The sequence below is a fragment of the Octopus bimaculoides genome, chromosome 4, assembly GCF_046866305.1.
Source record: "Octopus bimaculoides isolate indiv1 chromosome 4, ASM4686630v1, whole genome shotgun sequence".
NCBI lineage: Eukaryota > Metazoa > Mollusca > Cephalopoda > Octopoda > Octopodidae > Octopus > Octopus bimaculoides.
In genome coordinates this window covers 26,897,595-26,904,059 of record NC_142931.1, presented here as the reverse complement: position 1 = coordinate 26,904,059, position 6,465 = coordinate 26,897,595, and positions in this window count along the sequence as shown.

The window sequence follows — 6,465 nt, the reverse complement described above, 5'->3', positions numbered from 1 at the left end:
GAAATTCAAAATTTTAAGACTTTGTTGTATTTTAGATTAATCCAAAAGACTGTTTACAGTTTTGGTTACATATAACTATTTCCGCATAATCGTTACATCTCAGATATAAATTCTCAAATGAATATATACTGATTAAAAAGGGATGTATATTCCTGTTTTGATTGGAGATATAATATTCGGTTTCCGTGAAGGCTTCAAGAATCCCTTTTATTTCATATTTCAAAACCACTTAAAAGAAGCTTTGATGTTACAGAGTTATTTATAATATTGGGTTAAAAAAGAAAAAGAAAACAAGAAAAGAACTTTCGTGTAGGCAGAGTTAGTTCTATAAAGATAAAAGAATCACGTGATGTTTGTACGTCATCAAAACAATTACTGTATAACATGAGCAGAAGAGAGAATTTCAACTGCACTGCTCCATGCACAAAGAAATAAATGCTAGTGTAAGAAGACCACTCTGGTTATTTCTTCACTTTTTAAAAGCTTCGTGTCAAAATGAAATAATGAACTATGTGAAAAATACTTTGTACTAAGTCGCAGAGTTTTGCTAACAGCATACAGAGGGAACAGCTTAGTATTTCTAATGGCGAAATATGGAAGAGGAGAGTCATCTAAGAAATATACCAAACTTCGTGTTTACATGGGATATCAGAATGGTTAATAGTTTCAAATTCTCTTTCTCTCGCTTTCTCTCACTCATTCTCTCTCGCACTCACTCTCTCTTGGTCCGTTTCTCTCTCTCTCTCTCTCTCTCTCTCTCTCTCTCTCTCTCTCTCTCTCTCTCTCTCTCTCTCTCGCTATATATATATATATATATATATATATATATATATATATATATAGAGAGAGAGAGAGAGAGAGAGAGAGAGAGACAGAGAGAGAAAGAGAGAGAGAGAGAGAGAGAGAGAGAGAGAGAGAGAGAGAGAAAGAGAGAGAGTACTTCAGTCATAGAGGATCTCTTAGGTGAAAGGTCAACATCATAAATAGGAATGAGTATACCCTACAAAATTTATGTACTACATTAAATGTAGATTATGCTCTGACGGAATTTGAATTAAGAAAAGTGTGGCACCAAATTAGTTGTTGGTCACACAGAGTCATCCAGAATTATAGGGAAGGAAACTAAGATTGTTTGAACCGTTTGGCGTATAATGAAATAATGTGATGTAATATAATATAATACAATATAATATAATAAAATATAATAATAATATAATAATATATAATATATGATATAATATCATTTTTTTAATTGAGTCAGACGGAACCAATACAGGCTGAAGCTCTAGATTTCATCGCAAAAGCATTTCACTCGCAATTCAATAATCCTGGTTGTCCAAATTAGATACTCTACCTCCAGTATTGAGTACTCTTTTGTTCTTCTTGTTTTACCATTAACACACACACATACACTGATTGTTAAAATTGATTTCATTTAGTTGGAGTGGAGGTTCTAATCCACGGCTGACTGAAACCTCAGTATTTCGTTGTCGACTTATCTATATTGATCGCAGGTTTGCCAGTCTGTACTAGTCGGTTGCGGGATTCACCCATGACTGGGAGAGTTATCTCTGCTCGTTGGTACTTAGGCAGAATTTGAACTCATTGTAAAGAACCGAAGAGATGCCAAAAAGCATCTTGCCTGATACCTTAACAACTCTACCAGACCCAGTCCATCACCCTGCACTGGTACTTTATTTGAATGACTTCGAAATGATGAGGGACAATGTTGACCTCCTCAGGATTTGAATTCAAAACTTTGGGAGACGAAATGGATACTGCATGAGTTTATATTCGACACCAATGACTAATCTTATTAATAGTCCTTCCTATTATAGGTACAAGTTCTGAAATCATAGAGGCGCGTGTTAGTTGATTACACCGACGCCAATGCTCGACTGGCACTCACTTCATCGACCACGAAAAGATGAAAGGCAAAATCGACTTCGGTGGAATTTGAACTGAGAACGTAAAGGCGGACGAAATACCGCAAAGCGCCGACGTGCTAACGGCTCTGCCAGCTCGCCGCCGTTTTAAAAAATCAAGATAATCATCTAGGTTTTTGCTGATGCATCATACGCAGAAAAATAAATTTACATGGTTGTCGGTATGGCACTAGTGTAGTTAGGCAGGTGGTAATGGAGTCTTCATATATTTAATGTCTTATCGTTTTATCAATTTTTTTTCTGTTATCATCTGCTTAATTTCAGTTACATGGTGTGGACTAAATTTTTTAAGTCTCATAGTTTGGACAGGTGCACACCGTGCGTTTACTAGTGAAACTTTTATCAAGAATGGTGAATGTAGTTTTTTCAGATTTTTTTTTTTTTTTTTTTTGAGGGGGTGCTTTTTACTGCACCCTGTACACGAATACACACAAATGAAGTTGAGTGCCAGGATCAATGTGCATGGCCATGGGTTCGAATGCAAGATCGGCTGTGCGTTGTGTCCTTGAGCCAAACACTTCATTTCACATTTCCCCAGTCCACTCAGTTGTAAATGGATAACTTTGTGACGGATTGGTGTACAAGGTTGAGATGGTGACTCGGGAAAATCACCCGAACGGAGGTCTCGCGAGCCATGTATTGTATTCAGCGATCGAAAGGATGAATAGTACAATCTGTACGGTGAATCTCAACTGGTTCGGATTGTTGTTCAACCACATCGAAGGATGAATGAATGAAATAAATGCCTTACATTTCTTTGTTTTGTCACACTACTATCCGGATTGAAATTAAACATCAACCCAAAATTAAAGAAATAAGTAAATACTTAATAGTGAAGCGAAGTCGAAATGCCTTCCCTACAAACTTGCACCCTTGCTTCTAAATATACTGGAATGTAATCTTTTTTCCTCACTGTATTGTAATAAGCGTTGTACAAGAAATACTTTACAATTACTACTGCATAACGTCGCATCTTTATTGTCCATAGCTTATTCTTCTACTCGTTAATGAGCCGACTCTGCTGATAAATTTTTCCATCTTATTATCCTTTATAATCTGTTGCTTTGCTGAATATTTTCCAACTTTACCTTATGCAATTATTACTTAAATAAATTTTTCGGTGAAATTACTGAAATGAAATCATCGCAATAAGTAACATATTCCAACTTAATATTTTGAAAAATCTTATCCACCTATACAATGTGTTAGACTATATGAAATTTCAAACAAACATTGCATCTATGCGCTATATGTCTGCAGATATTTACATACAACAGAGAGGACACATAGAATAGTAAAATCACTTTTTCTATCTCTCTCTTCCCCCTTTCCTTTCTTTCTCTCTCGCGCGCGTGTGATTATGATCGTGTGCATGCATATGTATGCAATCGTATGTGAGTGCGTATGACTTCTAACTACCTGAGCAAGCTGAGTAAGTGACTCGTACTATCTTCCTTGGTATGTTTCGCCACATTCCATACACATGAAAAACCAGCGTTCAGAATCCCCATGTGATTAAGATACGAATGCGTGGTAACTACACAGGCGAACAACTCTCTATAACATCTGGAGGAAGTCATCCACCATTAACAACTGGGAGGTGTGTACCAATCATTGTTACGACTGCAAGATAACCACCAGTATAGTAGAAGATGGCGTCATGAAACACACGGTCTGCATGCTTGCTCATATCTCAAATGCAGTTTTTAGCCTTAACTTAGGATATCTTTTAATTCAAGGGTCTGTATACATTTTTGAGTCGTTTTGCCTTAAATTTCCACACTGTACACTAACTCAAGCAATATTTCAGTGACTCAATCTCAACTGAGATCTAAATCAAAACGAAAAACGGACACACAAATGTGTACCATATTCGGAAACGGAACAATTTTTCTGAAGGTGTCAATTATAAACCTATCATCACTCATAATTTAAACAACTCGCATGTCATCGATGCAATCGTAAACAATATCGTTCGTCATCACTTTTAGTTTCTCTCCTTTTACATTTCACATAGTTTTTATTTGCATATATATATGATTTCTTGGATCGGTAGTTACCACTCAGACTCCATCGTCGTAGTTTACATGGTTCTTTCTGGTCCACAATACTGTCCTGACATACATCGAAGAAACAAATTTGATGTGATACACCCAAATACAACAATGTTCCTCGACTTGCTAGATATAGCAACCACATTTTCCACAAAATACGTGCCTCTGTCGTAAATAAATATTGGAGAATGTAGTCTCTGATATGCAAAACGATGATCATCGCTGAATTGCCTTTAATCACAGTTCTGCTTAATTTGGGCTAAATAACAATAATAACATGACCAACCCTGAATCACAACCTTGTAATTCACTGTAAATTCTTGGTTTCACAATAGCTGAAGGCATGTCATATTAACTTCAGATCACAAACAAGACGATGAGAATATCTTGGCTTGGCTCAGTTAATCCCCAGCAGTCAACGATACAAAGTATGACTGTGAGTCACATTGGAATACTATTCTCAAATCTGAGATGCAGCTAGTACTCCTGCTACTCTTTCTACTACCGGTGCTGCTGCTGCAGTTGTTACGCATATCCAAACATCGAAGACTGCTTAAAAATGCTATCCAGTTGATTGGCAAAGATTCACATTCCAACACAATGCAGCTATAACCCAGAGACATATTGTTTAGCTCATTTGCAATGGATTTTGCTATACTTAGAGAACAATATTCATACCACATTTACCCACGTTTTTCACTAACATAAAGTTATACTACATTCACCTAAATCCATACTACATTCACCTAAATCCATACTACATTCACCTAAATCCATACTACATTCACCTAAATCCATATTACATTCATCGGATCTTTTTTAAAACGGGGGCCACATTTTTCATTAACGAAACACTTTGAAACTTGGAACACTGGTAGAATGTGTCATATAAAACATCTTTTTCTCTTAGTCTTCTTTAAAAAAAAAGAAATCCCTAAGTTATTCCATGTTAAAGTTGTCGTATTTCTGTAATTTCAACCAATCACTGACGTCCATTCAGCCGATATACATTAAGTGCCGACTATATAAACAAACGATTCTGAAACAATTCTATCGGTGATAGGGTTAGGGTTAGGGTTAGGGTAAAACAGCAAATTTAAAAAGAAAAAAGCAAATAAAACGAAGCTATGGCTTAATCAGCCAAAGGAGTAAATGTAAACAACTGAATACTTGTCAGTGATTGGTTGAAATTATCGAAATAAGACAATTTTTTACATGAAATAAATTCGAATACAAAAATATTTTTCTGTTCTATAACACAAAATAGATAAGTATACGAAGTTTGAAAGTCTTTCCGTACCAAAAACACTACGTAAAACATTAATGAAAAATGTGGCCCCCGTTTTAAAAAAGATCCCATTCATCAAACCCACCCGATGCATCCATCTATCTCTACTCCATTCATCATACCTAGATTTTTACAACCGATAAATCCTTGCACTAAATAACTTTTACTAAGCTTTCGTACCCGGAAGCACAACGCAGACGCCCAAGTCTGTTGCCTACGTTCTCCCATCATATCTAACTACAGACGTGCAATCTGAACGACAATTGCATCGACACTGTACGTCTGGGTGAGATTACAAACACCGACGAAAATAAAATGCGTATACGAACGTGTCTTTGTGAGTGTATGTGTATTTGTATTTGTATGTTTGTGCGAGCGTCTATGAAGCAGTTAGTTTTGGATTCTTTACCAACCCAGAAGGATGAATGCCAAAGACAATAGATATAGACACGTGTGTACGTATGTCTGTGTGTGTGTGTATTTGTGCGTGTATGTGTGTGCATGCATGTTTGTATGCGAGTATGTATATATGTACAGAAAAAATATTTCGAGGGAAAATTCACAGATATTTTATTTACCCAGTGGGAGGAGTGTCGTAGACAATACCTGAAGGTATATACGCATGTACGTGCGAACGTGTGATGGTGCGTATGTATGTGTACCTATGTTTTTTAGTGTGTGCATGTGTGCGCGCCCACGCGCGCGTAAGTGTGTGTGTGTGTGTGTGTGTGTGTTAGTACGCATCTGTGTTTGTGAATCTGTGAGTGTTGAGTGTTGTGAGTGTTTCCGTGTTTCTGTGCGAGTGTGTGAGTGTGTGTGTAGGCTATAAGAGTGTGTGTGTATGTGTGTGTGTGTGTGTAGGCTATAAGAATGTGTGCTTGTGTGTGAATGTATGTGTGTGTGTAGGCTATAAGAATGTGTGTGTGCTTGTGTGTGAATGTATGTGTGTGTATGAGTGTGTATGTATGTGTGTGTGAGTGTGGACAATCTGCTATTAAAGGCGTTGGGAAAATACTTTTAAAAACTGCTTTCTAGTTAAAAACTTACTTCTTGGTCTCATATGAAACTCAAGTGAAAATTGCTTTGTAACACATATATTTTCAAAAGTCAAATGTATGAAGATTAGAGAGAGAATTTCTGATATGAAGTCTCCAGGGTAATGGTGAATACATATATT